This window comes from Taudactylus pleione, unplaced genomic scaffold, assembly GCF_031769625.1.
Source record: "Taudactylus pleione unplaced genomic scaffold, aTauple2 ptg001386l, whole genome shotgun sequence".
Classification (NCBI taxonomy): domain Eukaryota; kingdom Metazoa; phylum Chordata; class Amphibia; order Anura; family Myobatrachidae; genus Taudactylus; species Taudactylus pleione.
The window spans coordinates 181,102-195,840 of record NW_028285786.1 but is presented as its reverse complement, the minus strand read 5'-3'; the positions used below and the strand labels follow the sequence as shown (position 1 = coordinate 195,840).

Sequence of the window (14,739 nt, the reverse complement as noted above, 5' to 3'; positions counted from 1 at the left end):
CACCAGAACAATTTATCATGGAGCCAGGGACTCTCAACGTCTAGCTCCTCAAAATAATTTTTTCGTGCCAGTACTATACATCCATCAGGTAAAGCTGCTGTGTGGTGTAATTTAAGACTGCTATGCACAACCATTTTTACTCTCCTTCATTCTAAAACTGATTCCTAGTAGCCCACTCCCTCACATTCCATTGCTTTGGACTTCATTCAGGAAACTTCCTTTTCTTTCATGGAGTGTCAAACTAAACCATCCCTCCCTGGTGGTCTAGTGGCTAGGATTCGGCGCTCTCACCGCCGCGCCCCGGGTTCGATTCCCGGTCAGGGAAAGTGAGGTCCTCGGAATATTTTTGCCAAAAACACCAACCTTTCAAAGAAATGATGCACTTTCAGTTCAGCGCATCATTTCTAATACTTGAGCAACAGTGAGTTGTCAAAACAGACAATGGAAATTGATAACAAAGAGTCAGCTATCTTCCTTTCTTAGTGAATATTTTTCAGTTAGCTACTAAAAGACTTGTGCTCTTGTACCAAAGTATTTTTTTTGACATGGAGTGTCAAACTAAACCATCCCTCCCTGGTGGTCTAGTGGCTAGGATTCGGCGCTCTCACCGCCGCGGCCCGGGTTCGATTCCCGGTCAGGGAAAGTGAGGTCCTCGGAATATTTTTGCCAAAAACACCAACCTTTCATAGAAATGATGCACTTTCAGTTCAGCGCATCATTTCTAATACTTGAGCAACAGTGAGTTGTCAAAACAGACAATGGAAATTGATAACAAAGAGTCAGCTATCTTCCTTTCTTAGTGAATATTTTTCAGTTAGCTACTAAAAGAATTGTGCTCTTGTACAAAAGTATTTTTTTCATCAGAACCAATTAGACCATATTTGATATCTGAGTCATTAATGTCTTCTTTCTTTAGCACCAGAACAATTTATCATGGAGCCAGGGACTCTCAACGTCTAGCTCCTCAAAATAATTTTTTCGTGCCACTACTATACATCCATCAGGTAAAGCTGCTGTGTGGTGTAATTTAAGACTGCTATGCACAACCATTTTTACTCTCCTTCATTCTAAAACTGATTCCTAGTAGCCCACTCCCTCACATTCCATTGCTTTGGACTTCATTCAGGAAACTTCCTTTTCTTTCATGGAGTGTCAAACTAAACCATCCATCCCTGGTGGTCTAGTGGCTAGGATTCGGCGCTCTCACCGCCGCGGCCTGGGTTCGATTCCCGGTCAGGGAAAGTGAGGTCCTCGGAATATTTTTGCCAAAAACACCAACCTTTCAAAGAAATGATGCACTTTCAGTTCAGCGCATCATTTCTAATACTTGAGCAACAGTGAGTTGTCAAAACAGACAATGGAAATTGATAACAAAGAGTCAGCTATCTTCCTTTCTTAGTGAATATTTTTCAGTTAGCTACTAAAAGACTTGTGCTCTTGTACAAAAGTATTTTTTTTGACATGGAGTGTCAAACTAAACCATCCCTCCCTGGTGGTCTAGTGGCTAGGATTCGGCGCTCTCACCGCCGCGGCCCGGGTTCGATTCCCGGTCAGGGAAAGTGAGGTCCTCGGAATATTTTTGCCAAAAACACCAACCTTTCAAAGAAATGATGCACTTTCAGTTCAGCGCATCATTTCTAATACTTGAGCAACAGTGAGATGTCAAAACAGACAATGGAAATTGATAACAAAGAGTCAGCTATCTTCCTTTCTTAGTGAATATTTTTCAATTAGCTACTAAAAGACTTGTGCTCTTGTACAAAAGTATTTTTTTCATCAGAACCAATTAGACCATATTTGATATCTGAATCATTAATGTCTTCTTTCTTTAGCACGAGAACAATTTATCATGGAGCCAGGGACTCTCAACGTCTAGCTCCTCAAAATAATTTTTTCGTGCCAGTACTATACATCCATCAGGTAAAGCTGCTGTGTGGTGTAATTTAAGACTGCTATGCACAACCATTTTTATTCTCCTTCCGTCTAAAACTGATTCCTAGTAGCCCACTCCCTCACATTCCATTGCTTTGGACTTCATTCAGGAAACTTCCTTTTCTTTCATGGAGTGTCAAAGTAAACCATCCCTCCCTGGTGGTCTAGTGGCTAGGATTCGGTGCTCTCACCGCCGCGGTCCGGGTTCGATTCCCTGTCAGGGAAAGTGAGGTCCTCGGAATATTTTTGCCAAAAACACCAACCTTTCAAAGAAATGATGCACTTTCAGTTCAGCGCATCATTTCTAATACTTGAGCAACAGTGAGTTGTCAAAACAGACAATGGAAATTGATAACAAAGAGTCAGCTATCTTCCTTTCTTAGTGAATATTTTTCAGTTAGCTACTAAAAGACTTGTGCTCTTGTACAAAAGTATTTTTTTCATCAGAACCAATTAGACCATATTTGATATCTGAGTCATTAATGTCTTCTTTCTTTAGCACCAGAACAATTTATCATGGAGCCAGGGACTCTCAACGTCTAGCTCCTCAAAATAATTTTTTCGTGCCAGTACTATACATCCATCAGGTAAAGCTGCTGTGTGGTGTAATTTAAGACTGCTATGCACAACCATTTTTACTCTCCTTCATTCTAAAACTGATTCCTAGTAGCCCACTCCCTCACATTCCATTGCTTTGGACTTCATTCAGGAAACTTCCTTTTCTTTCATGGAGTGTCAAACTAAACCATCCCTCCCTGGTTGTCTAGTGGCTAGGATTCGGCGCTCTCACCGCCGCGGCACGGGTTCAATTCCCGGTCAGGGAAAGTGAGGTCCTCGGAATATCTTTGCCAAAAACACCAACCTTTCAAAGAAATGATGCGCTTTCAGTTCAGCGCATCATTTCTAATACTTGAGCAACAGTGAGTTGTCAAAACAGACAATGGAAATTGATAACATAGAGTCAGCTGTCTTCCTTTCTTAGTGAATATTTTTCAGTTAGCTACTAAAAGACTTGTGCTCTTGTACAAAAATATTTTTTTTGACATGGAGTGTCAAACTAAACCATCCCTCCCTGGTGGTCTACTGGCTAGGATTCAGCGCTCTCACGGCCGCGGCCCGGGTTCGATTCCCGGTCAGGGAAAGTGAGGTCCTTGGAATATTTTTGCTAAAAACACCAACCTTTCAAAGAAATGATGCACTTTCAGTTCAGCGCATCATTTCTAATACTTGAGCAACAGTGAGTTGTCAAAACAGACAATGGAAATTGATAACAAAGAGTCAGCTATCTTCCTTTCTTAGTGAATATTTTTAAGTTAGCTACTAAAAGACTTGTGCTCTTGTACAAAAGTATTTTTTTTGACATGGAGTGTCAAACTAAACCATCCCTCCCTGGTGGTCTACTGGCTAGGATTCAGCGCTCTCACGGCCGCGGCCCGGGTTCGATTCCCGGTCAGGGAAAGTGAGGTCCTTGGAATATTTTTGCTAAAAACACCAACCTTTCAAAGAAATGATGCACTTTCAGTTCAGCGCATCATTTCTAATACTTGAGCAACAGTGAGTTGTCAAAACAGACAATGGAAATTGATAACAAAGAGTCAGCTATCTTCCTTTCTTAGTGAATATTTTTCAGTTAGCTACTAAAAGACTTCTGCTCTTGTACAAAAGTATTTTTTTCATCAGAACCAATTAGACCATATTTGATATCTGAATCATTAATGTCTTCTTTCTTTAGCACCAGAACAATTTATCATGGAGCCAGGGACTCTCAACGTCTAGCTCCTCAAAATAATTTTTTCGTGCCAGTACTATACATCCATCAGGTAAAGCTGCTGTGTGGTGTAATTTAAGACTGCTATTCACAACCATTTTTACTCTCCTTCCTTCTAAAACTGATTCCTAGTAGCCCACTCCCTCACATTCCATTGCTTTGGACTTCATTCAGGAAACTTCCTTTTCTTTCATGGAGTGTCAAAATAACCATCCCTCCCTGGTGGTCTAGTGGCTAGGATTCGGCGCTCTCACCGCCGCGGCCCGGGTTCGATTCCCGGTCAGGGAAAGTGAGGTCCTCGGAATATTTTTGCCAAAAACACCAACCTTTCAAAGAAATGATGCACTTTCAGTTCAGCGCATCATTTCTAATACTTGAGCAACAGTGAGTTGTCAAAACAGACAATGGAAATTGATAACAAAGAGTCAGCTATCTTCCTTTCTTAGTGAATATTTTTCAGTTAGCTACTAAAAGACTTGTGCTCTTGTACAAAAGTATTTTTTTTGACATGGAGTGTCAAACTAAACCATCCCTCCCTGGTGGTCTAGTGGCTAGGATTCGGCGCTCTCACCGCCGCGGCCCGGGTTCGATTCCCGGTCAGGGAAAGTGAGGTCCTCGGAATATTTTTGCCAAAAACACCAACCTTTCAAAGAAATGATGCACTTTCAGTTCAGCGCATCATTTCTAATACTTGAGCAACAGTGAGATGTCAAAACAGACAATGGAAATTGATAACAAAGAGTCAGCTATCTTCCTTTCTTAGTGAATATTTTTCAATTAGCTACTAAAAGACTTGTGCTCTTGTACAAAAGTATTTTTTTCATCAGAACCAATTAGACCATATTTGATATCTGAATCATTAATGTCTTCTTTCTTTAGCACGAGAACAATTTATCATGGAGCCAGGGACTCTCAACGTCTAGCTCCTCAAAATAATTTTTTCGTGCCAGTACTATACATCCATCAGGTAAAGCTGCTGTGTGGTGTAATTTAAGACTGCTATGCACAACCATTTTTATTCTCCTTCCGTCTAAAACTGATTCCTAGTAGCCCACTCCCTCACATTCCATTGCTTTGGACTTCATTCAGGAAACTTCCTTTTCTTTCATGGAGTGTCAAAGTAAACCATCCCTCCCTGGTGGTCTAGTGGCTAGGATTCGGTGCTCTCACCGCCGCGGTCCGGGTTCGATTCCCTGTCAGGGAAAGTGAGGTCCTCGGAATATTTTTGCCAAAAACACCAACCTTTCAAAGAAATGATGCACTTTCAGTTCAGCGCATCATTTCTAATACTTGAGCAACAGTGAGTTGTCAAAACAGACATTGGAAATTGATAACAAAGAGTCAGCTATCTTCCTTTCTTAGTGAATATTTTTCAGTTAGCTACTAAAAGACTTGTGCTCTTGTACAAAAGTATTTTTTTCATCAGAACCAATTAGACCATATTTGATATCTGAGTCATTAATGTCTTCTTTCTTTAGCACCAGAACAATTTATCATGGAGCCAGGGACTCTCAACGTCTAGCTCCTCAAAATAATTTTTTCGTGCCAGTACTATACATCCATCAGGTAAAGCTGCTGTGTGGTGTAATTTAAGACTGCTATGCACAACCATTTTTACTCTCCTTCATTCTAAAACTGATTCCTAGTAGCCCACTCCCTCACATTCCATTGCTTTGGACTTCATTCAGGAAACTTCCTTTTCTTTCATGGAGTGTCAAACTAAACCATCCCTCCCTGGTTGTCTAGTGGCTAGGATTCGGCGCTCTCACCGCCGCGGCACGGGTTCAATTCCCGGTCAGGGAAAGTGAGGTCCTCGGAATATCTTTGCCAAAAACACCAACCTTTCAAAGAAATGATGCGCTTTCAGTTCAGCGCATCATTTCTAATACTTGAGCAACAGTGAGTTGTCAAAACAGACAATGGAAATTGATAACATAGAGTCAGCTGTCTTCCTTTCTTAGTGAATATTTTTCAGTTAGCTACTAAAAGACTTGTGCTCTTGTACAAAAATATTTTTTTTGACATGGAGTGTCAAACTAAACCATCCCTCCCTGGTGGTCTACTGGCTAGGATTCAGCGCTCTCACGGCCGCGGCCCGGGTTCGATTCCCGGTCAGGGAAAGTGAGGTCCTTGGAATATTTTTGCTAAAAACACCAACCTTTCAAAGAAATGATGCACTTTCAGTTCAGCGCATCATTTCTAATACTTGAGCAACAGTGAGTTGTCAAAACAGACAATGGAAATTGATAACAAAGAGTCAGCTATCTTCCTTTCTTAGTGAATATTTTTCAGTTAGCTACTAAAAGACTTGTGCTCTTGTACAAAAGTATTTTTTTCATCAGAACCAATTAGACCATATTTGATATCTGAATCATTAATGTCTTCTTTCTTTAGCACCAGAACAATTTATCATGGAGCCAGGGACTCTCAACGTCTAGCTCCTCAAAATAATTTTTTCGTGCCAGTACTATACATCCATCAGGTAAAGCTGCTGTGTGGTGTAATTTAAGACTGCTATTCACAACCATTTTTACTCTCCTTCCTTCTAAAACTGATTCCTAGTAGCCCACTCCCTCACATTCCATTGCTTTGGACTTCATTCAGGAAACTTCCTTTTCTTTCATGGAGTGTCAAAATAACCATCCCTCCCTGGTGGTCTAGTGGCTAGGATTCGGCGCTCTCACCGCCGCGGCCCGGGTTCGATTCCCTGTCAGGGAAAGTGAGGTCCTCGGAATATTTTTGCCAAAAACACCAACCTTTCAAAGAAATGATGCGCTTTCAGTTCAGCGCATCATTTCTAATACTTGAGCAACAGTGAGTTGTCAAAACAGACAATGGAAATTGATAACAAAGAGTGAGCTATCTTCCTTTCTTAGTGAATATTTTTCAGTTAGCTACTAAAAGACTTGTGCTCTTGTACAAAAGTATTTTTTTTGACATGGAGTGTCAAACTAAACCATCCCTCCCTGGTGGTCTACTGGCTAGGATTCAGCGTTCTCACCGCCGCGGCCCGGGTTCGATTCCCGGTCAGGGAAAATGAGGTCCTTGGAATATTTTTGCTAAAAACACCAACCTTTCAAAGAAATGATGCACTTTCAGTTCAGCGCATCATTTCTAATACTTGAGCAACAGTGAGTTGTCAAAACAGACAATGGAAATTGATAACAAAGAGTCAGCTATCTTCCTTTCTTAGTGAATATTTTTCAGTTAGCTACTAAAAGACTTGTGCTCTTGTACAAAAGTATTTTTTTCATCAGAACCAATTAAACCTTATTTGATATCTGAATCATTAATGTCTTCTTTCTTTAGCACCAGAACAATTTATCATGGAGCCAGGGACTCTCAACGTCTAGCTCCTCAAAATAATTTTTTCGTGCCATTACTATACATCCATCAGGTAAAGCTGCTGTGTGGTGTAATTTAAGACTGCTATGCACAACCATTTTTACTCTCCTTCCTTCTAAAACTGATTCCTAGTAGCCCACTCCCTCACATTCCATTGCTTTGGACTTCATTCAGGAAACTTCCTTTTCTTTCATGGAGTGTCAAACTAAACCATCCCTCCCTGGTGGTCTAGTGGCTAGGATTCAGCGCTCTCACCGCCGCGGTCCGGGTTCGATTCCCGGTCAGGGAAAGTGAGGTCCTCGGAATATTTTTGCCAAAAACACCAACCTTTCAAAGAAATGATGCCCTTTCAGTTCAGCGCATCATTTCTAATACTTGAGCAACAGTGAGTTGTCAAAACAGACAATGGAAATTGATAACAAAGAGTCAGCTATCTTCCTTTCTTAGTGAATATTTTTCAGTTAGCTACTAAAAGACTTGTGCTCTTGTACAAAAGTATTTTTTTCATCAGAACCAATTAGACCATATTTGATATCTGAATCATTAATGTCTTCTTTCTTTAGCACCAGAACAATTTATCATGGAGCCAGGGACTCTCAACGTCTAGCTCCTCAAAATAATTTTTTCGTGCCAGTACTATACATCCATCAGGTAAAGCTGCTGTGTGGTGTAATTTAAGACTGCTATTCACAACCATTTTTACTCTCCTTCCTTCTAAAACTGATTCCTAGTAGCCCACTCCCTCACATTCCATTGCTTTGGACTTCATTCAGGAAACTTCCTTTTCTTTCATGGAGTGTCAAAATAAACATCCCTCCCTGGTGGTCTAGTGGCTAGGATTCGGCGCTCTCACCGCCGCGGCCCGGGTTCGATTCCCGGTCAGGGAAAGTGAGGTCCTCGGAATATCTTTGCCAAAAACACCAACCTTTCAAAGAAATGATGCGCTTTCAGTTCAGCGCATCATTTCTAATACTTGAGCAACAGTGAGTTGTCAAAACAGACAATGGAAATTGATAACATAGAGTCAGCTGTCTTCCTTTCTTAGTGAATATTTTTCAGTTAGCTACTAAAAGACTTGTGCTCTTGTACAAAAATATTTTTTTTGACATGGAGTGTCAAACTAAACCATCCCTCCCTGGTGGTCTACTGGCTAGGATTCAGCGCTCTCACGGCCGCGGCCCGGGTTCGATTCCCGGTCAGGGAAAGTGAGGTCCTTGGAATATTTTTGCTAAAAACACCAACCTTTCAAAGAAATGATGCACTTTCAGTTCAGCGCATCATTTCTAATACTTGAGCAACAGTGAGTTGTCAAAACAGACAATGGAAATTGATAACAAAGAGTCAGCTATCTTCCTTTCTTAGTGAATATTTTTAAGTTAGCTACTAAAAGACTTGTGCTCTTGTACAAAAGTATTTTTTTTGACATGGAGTGTCAAACTAAACCATCCCTCCCTGGTGGTCTACTGGCTAGGATTCAGCGCTCTCACGGCCGCGGCCCGGGTTCGATTCCCGGTCAGGGAAAGTGAGGTCCTTGGAATATTTTTGCTAAAAACACCAACCTTTCAAAGAAATGATGCACTTTCAGTTCAGCGCATCATTTCTAATACTTGAGCAACAGTGAGTTGTCAAAACAGACAATGGAAATTGATAACAAAGAGTCAGCTATCTTCCTTTCTTAGTGAATATTTTTCAGTTAGCTACTAAAAGACTTCTGCTCTTGTACAAAAGTATTTTTTTCATCAGAACCAATTAGACCATATTTGATATCTGAATCATTAATGTCTTCTTTCTTTAGCACCAGAACAATTTATCATGGAGCCAGGGACTCTCAACGTCTAGCTCCTCAAAATAATTTTTTCGTGCCAGTACTATACATCCATCAGGTAAAGCTGCTGTGTGGTGTAATTTAAGACTGCTATTCACAACCATTTTTACTCTCCTTCCTTCTAAAACTGATTCCTAGTAGCCCACTCCCTCACATTCCATTGCTTTGGACTTCATTCAGGAAACTTCCTTTTCTTTCATGGAGTGTCAAAATAACCATCCCTCCCTGGTGGTCTAGTGGCTAGGATTCGGCGCTCTCACCGCCGCGGCCCGGGTTCGATTCCCGGTCAGGGAAAGTGAGGTCCTCGGAATATTTTTGCCAAAAACACCAACCTTTCAAAGAAATGATGCACTTTCAGTTCAGCGCATCATTTCTAATACTTGAGCAACAGTGAGTTGTCAAAACAGACAATGGAAATTGATAACAAAGAGTCAGCTATCTTCCTTTCTTAGTGAATATTTTTCAGTTAGCTACTAAAAGACTTGTGCTCTTGTACAAAAGTATTTTTTTTGACATGGAGTGTCAAACTAAACCATCCCTCCCTGGTGGTCTAGTGGCTAGGATTCGGCGCTCTCACCGCCGCGGCCCGGGTTCGATTCCCGGTCAGGGAAAGTGAGGTCCTCGGAATATTTTTGCCAAAAACACCAACCTTTCAAAGAAATGATGCACTTTCAGTTCAGCGCATCATTTCTAATACTTGAGCAACAGTGAGATGTCAAAACAGACAATGGAAATTGATAACAAAGAGTCAGCTATCTTCCTTTCTTAGTGAATATTTTTCAATTAGCTACTAAAAGACTTGTGCTCTTGTACAAAAGTATTTTTTTCATCAGAACCAATTAGACCATATTTGATATCTGAATCATTAATGTCTTCTTTCTTTAGCACGAGAACAATTTATCATGGAGCCAGGGACTCTCAACGTCTAGCTCCTCAAAATAATTTTTTCGTGCCAGTACTATACATCCATCAGGTAAAGCTGCTGTGTGGTGTAATTTAAGACTGCTATGCACAACCATTTTTATTCTCCTTCCGTCTAAAACTGATTCCTAGTAGCCCACTCCCTCACATTCCATTGCTTTGGACTTCATTCAGGAAACTTCCTTTTCTTTCATGGAGTGTCAAAGTAAACCATCCCTCCCTGGTGGTCTAGTGGCTAGGATTCGGTGCTCTCACCGCCGCGGTCCGGGTTCGATTCCCTGTCAGGGAAAGTGAGGTCCTCGGAATATTTTTGCCAAAAACACCAACCTTTCAAAGAAATGATGCACTTTCAGTTCAGCGCATCATTTCTAATACTTGAGCAACAGTGAGTTGTCAAAACAGACAATGGAAATTGATAACAAAGAGTCAGCTATCTTCCTTTCTTAGTGAATATTTTTCAGTTAGCTACTAAAAGACTTGTGCTCTTGTACAAAAGTATTTTTTTCATCAGAACCAATTAGACCATATTTGATATCTGAGTCATTAATGTCTTCTTTCTTTAGCACCAGAACAATTTATCATGGAGCCAGGGACTCTCAACGTCTAGCTCCTCAAAATAATTTTTTCGTGCCAGTACTATACATCCATCAGGTAAAGCTGCTGTGTGGTGTAATTTAAGACTGCTATGCACAACCATTTTTACTCTCCTTCATTCTAAAACTGATTCCTAGTAGCCCACTCCCTCACATTCCATTGCTTTGGACTTCATTCAGGAAACTTCCTTTTCTTTCATGGAGTGTCAAACTAAACCATCCCTCCCTGGTTGTCTAGTGGCTAGGATTCGGCGCTCTCACCGCCGCGGCACGGGTTCAATTCCCGGTCAGGGAAAGTGAGGTCCTCGGAATATCTTTGCCAAAAACACCAACCTTTCAAAGAAATGATGCGCTTTCAGTTCAGCGCATCATTTCTAATACTTGAGCAACAGTGAGTTGTCAAAACAGACAATGGAAATTGATAACATAGAGTCAGCTGTCTTCCTTTCTTAGTGAATATTTTTCAGTTAGCTACTAAAAGACTTGTGCTCTTGTACAAAAATATTTTTTTTGACATGGAGTGTCAAACTAAACCATCCCTCCCTGGTGGTCTACTGGCTAGGATTCAGCGCTCTCACGGCCGCGGCCCGGGTTCGATTCCCGGTCAGGGAAAGTGAGGTCCTTGGAATATTTTTGCTAAAAACACCAACCTTTCAAAGAAATGATGCACTTTCAGTTCAGCGCATCATTTCTAATACTTGAGCAACAGTGAGTTGTCAAAACAGACAATGGAAATTGATAACAAAGAGTCAGCTATCTTCCTTTCTTAGTGAATATTTTTCAGTTAGCTACTAAAAGACTTGTGCTCTTGTACAAAAGTATTTTTTTCATCAGAACCAATTAGACCATATTTGATATCTGAATCATTAATGTCTTCTTTCTTTAGCACCAGAACAATTTATCATGGAGCCAGGGACTCTCAACGTCTAGCTCCTCAAAATAATTTTTTCGTGCCAGTACTATACATCCATCAGGTAAAGCTGCTGTGTGGTGTAATTTAAGACTGCTATTCACAACCATTTTTACTCTCCTTCCTTCTAAAACTGATTCCTAGTAGCCCACTCCCTCACATTCCATTGCTTTGGACTTCATTCAGGAAACTTCCTTTTCTTTCATGGAGTGTCAAAATAACCATCCCTCCCTGGTGGTCTAGTGGCTAGGATTCGGCGCTCTCACCGCCGCGGCCCGGGTTCGATTCCCTGTCAGGGAAAGTGAGGTCCTCGGAATATTTTTGCCAAAAACACCAACCTTTCAAAGAAATGATGCGCTTTCAGTTCAGCGCATCATTTCTAATACTTGAGCAACAGTGAGTTGTCAAAACAGACAATGGAAATTGATAACAAAGAGTGAGCTATCTTCCTTTCTTAGTGAATATTTTTCAGTTAGCTACTAAAAGACTTGTGCTCTTGTACAAAAGTATTTTTTTTGACATGGAGTGTCAAACTAAACCATCCCTCCCTGGTGGTCTACTGGCTAGGATTCAGCGTTCTCACCGCCGCGGCCCGGGTTCGATTCCCGGTCAGGGAAAATGAGGTCCTTGGAATATTTTTGCTAAAAACACCAACCTTTCAAAGAAATGATGCACTTTCAGTTCAGCGCATCATTTCTAATACTTGAGCAACAGTGAGTTGTCAAAACAGACAATGGAAATTGATAACAAAGAGTCAGCTATCTTCCTTTCTTAGTGAATATTTTTCAGTTAGCTACTAAAAGACTTGTGCTCTTGTACAAAAGTATTTTTTTCATCAGAACCAATTAAACCTTATTTGATATCTGAATCATTAATGTCTTCTTTCTTTAGCACCAGAACAATTTATCATGGAGCCAGGGACTCTCAACGTCTAGCTCCTCAAAATAATTTTTTCGTGCCATTACTATACATCCATCAGGTAAAGCTGCTGTGTGGTGTAATTTAAGACTGCTATGCACAACCATTTTTACTCTCCTTCCTTCTAAAACTGATTCCTAGTAGCCCACTCCCTCACATTCCATTGCTTTGGACTTCATTCAGGAAACTTCCTTTTCTTTCATGGAGTGTCAAACTAAACCATCCCTCCCTGGTGGTCTAGTGGCTAGGATTCAGCGCTCTCACCGCCGCGGTCCGGGTTCGATTCCCGGTCAGGGAAAGTGAGGTCCTCGGAATATTTTTGCCAAAAACACCAACCTTTCAAAGAAATGATGCCCTTTCAGTTCAGCGCATCATTTCTAATACTTGAGCAACAGTGAGTTGTCAAAACAGACAATGGAAATTGATAACAAAGAGTCAGCTATCTTCCTTTCTTAGTGAATATTTTTCAGTTAGCTACTAAAAGACTTGTGCTCTTGTACAAAAGTATTTTTTTCATCAGAACCAATTAGACCATATTTGATATCTGAATCATTAATGTCTTCTTTCTTTAGCACCAGAACAATTTATCATGGAGCCAGGGACTCTCAACGTCTAGCTCCTCAAAATAATTTTTTCGTGCCAGTACTATACATCCATCAGGTAAAGCTGCTGTGTGGTGTAATTTAAGACTGCTATTCACAACCATTTTTACTCTCCTTCCTTCTAAAACTGATTCCTAGTAGCCCACTCCCTCACATTCCATTGCTTTGGACTTCATTCAGGAAACTTCCTTTTCTTTCATGGAGTGTCAAAATAAACATCCCTCCCTGGTGGTCTAGTGGCTAGGATTCGGCGCTCTCACCGCCGCGGCCCGGGTTCGATTCCCGGTCAGGGAAAGTGAGGTCCTCGGAATATTTTTGCCAAAAACACCAACCTTTCAAAGAAATGATGCACTTTCAGTTCAGCGCATCATTTCTAATACTTGAGCAAGAGTGAGTTGTCAAAACAGACAATGGAAATTGATAACAAAGAGTCAGCTATCTTCCTTTCTTAGTGAATATTTTTAATTTAGCTACTAAAAGACTTGTGCTCTTGTACAAAAGTATTTTTTTTGACATGGAGTGTCAAACTAAACCATCCTCCCTGGTGGTCTACTGGCTAGGATTCAGCGCTCTCACGGCCGCGGCCCGGGTTCGATTCCCGGTCAGGGAAAGTGAGGTCCTTGGAATATTTTTGCTAAAAACACCAACCTTTCAAAGAAATGATGCACTTTCAGTTCAGCGCATCATTTCTAATACTTGGGCAACAGTGAGTTGTCAAAACAGACAATGGAAATTGATAACAAAGAGTCAGCTATCTTCCTTTCTTAGTGAATATTTTTAAGTTAGCTACTAAAAGACTTGTGCTCTTGTACAAAAGTATTTTTTTTGACATGGAGTGTCAAACTAAACCATCCCTCCCTGGTGGTCTACTGGCTAGGATTCAGCGCTCTCACGGCCGCGGCCCGGGTTCGATTCCCGGTCAGGGAAAGTGAGGTCCTTGGAATATTTTTGCTAAAAACACCAACCTTTCAAAGAAATGATGCACTTTCAGTTCAGCGCATCATTTCTAATACTTGAGCAACAGTGAGTTGTCAAAACAGACAATGGAAATTGATAACAAAGAGTCAGCTATCTTCCTTTCTTAGTGAATATTTTTCAGTTAGCTACTAAAAGACTTGTGCTCTTGTACAAAAGTATTTTTTTCATCAGAACCAATTAGACCATATTTGATATCTGAATCATTAATGTCTTCTTTCTTTAGCACCAGAACAATTTATCATGGAGCCAGGGACTCTCAACGTCTAGCTCCTCAAAATAATTTTTTCGTGCCAGTACTATACATCCATCAGGTAAAGCTGCTGTGTGGTGTAATTTAAGACTGCTATTCACAACCATTTTTACTCTCCTTCCTTCTAAAACTGATTCCTAGTAGCCCACTCCCTCACATTCCATTGCTTTGGACTTCATTCAGGAAACTTCCTTTTCTTTCATGGAGTGTCAAAATAACCATCCCTCCCTGGTGGTCTAGTGGCTAGGATTCGGCGCTCTCACCGCCGCGGCCCGGGTTCGATTCCCGGTCAGGGAAAGTGACGTCCTCGGAATATTTTTGCCAAAAACACCAACCTTTCAAAGAAATGATGCACTTTCAGTTCAGCGCATCATTTCTAATACTTGAGCAACAGTGAGATGTCAAAACAGACAATGGAAATTGATAACAAAGAGTCAGCTATCTTCCTTTCTTAGTGAATATTTTTCAGTTAGCTACTAAAAGACTTGTGCTCTTGTACAAAAGTATTTTTTTCATCAGAACCAATTAGACCATATTTGATATCTGAATCATTAATGTCTTCTTTCTTTAGCACCAGAACAATTTATCATGGAGCCAGGGACTCTCAACGTCTAGCTCCTCAAAATAATTTTTTTGTGCCAGTACTATACATCCATCAGGTAAAGCTGCTGTGTGGTGTAATTTAAGACTGCTATGC

At 40.8% G+C, this 14,739-nt stretch overlaps 11 non-coding genes across 11 annotated transcripts; all 11 read left to right on the top strand.

Moving 5' to 3' along the window:
• The first annotated feature begins 253 nt into the window (after positions 1–253).
• On the top strand, positions 254–325 carry TRNAE-CUC (transfer RNA glutamic acid (anticodon CUC)). Its single transcript has one exon. It is a non-coding gene; the product is annotated as a tRNA-Glu (tRNA).
• A 245-nt stretch (positions 326–570) lies between these two features.
• On the top strand, positions 571–642 carry TRNAE-CUC (transfer RNA glutamic acid (anticodon CUC)). The gene has a single exon. It is a non-coding gene; the product is annotated as a tRNA-Glu (tRNA).
• A 527-nt stretch (positions 643–1,169) lies between these two features.
• Positions 1,170–1,241, top strand: TRNAE-CUC (transfer RNA glutamic acid (anticodon CUC)). The gene has a single exon. It is a non-coding gene; the product is annotated as a tRNA-Glu (tRNA).
• A 245-nt stretch (positions 1,242–1,486) lies between these two features.
• TRNAE-CUC (transfer RNA glutamic acid (anticodon CUC)) lies at positions 1,487–1,558 on the top strand. The gene has a single exon. It is a non-coding gene; the product is annotated as a tRNA-Glu (tRNA).
• A 2,358-nt stretch (positions 1,559–3,916) lies between these two features.
• TRNAE-CUC (transfer RNA glutamic acid (anticodon CUC)) lies at positions 3,917–3,988 on the top strand. The gene has a single exon. It is a non-coding gene; the product is annotated as a tRNA-Glu (tRNA).
• Positions 3,989–4,233: 245 nt separating this feature from the next.
• TRNAE-CUC (transfer RNA glutamic acid (anticodon CUC)) lies at positions 4,234–4,305 on the top strand. The gene has a single exon. It is a non-coding gene; the product is annotated as a tRNA-Glu (tRNA).
• Positions 4,306–7,860: 3,555 nt separating this feature from the next.
• TRNAE-CUC (transfer RNA glutamic acid (anticodon CUC)) lies at positions 7,861–7,932 on the top strand. The gene has a single exon. It is a non-coding gene; the product is annotated as a tRNA-Glu (tRNA).
• Positions 7,933–9,092: 1,160 nt separating this feature from the next.
• On the top strand, positions 9,093–9,164 carry TRNAE-CUC (transfer RNA glutamic acid (anticodon CUC)). Its single transcript has one exon. It is a non-coding gene; the product is annotated as a tRNA-Glu (tRNA).
• Positions 9,165–9,409: 245 nt separating this feature from the next.
• Positions 9,410–9,481, top strand: TRNAE-CUC (transfer RNA glutamic acid (anticodon CUC)). Its single transcript has one exon. It is a non-coding gene; the product is annotated as a tRNA-Glu (tRNA).
• A 3,555-nt stretch (positions 9,482–13,036) lies between these two features.
• TRNAE-CUC (transfer RNA glutamic acid (anticodon CUC)) lies at positions 13,037–13,108 on the top strand. The gene has a single exon. It is a non-coding gene; the product is annotated as a tRNA-Glu (tRNA).
• Positions 13,109–14,267: 1,159 nt separating this feature from the next.
• On the top strand, positions 14,268–14,339 carry TRNAE-CUC (transfer RNA glutamic acid (anticodon CUC)). The gene has a single exon. It is a non-coding gene; the product is annotated as a tRNA-Glu (tRNA).
• The last annotated feature ends 400 nt before the right edge of the window (positions 14,340–14,739 follow it).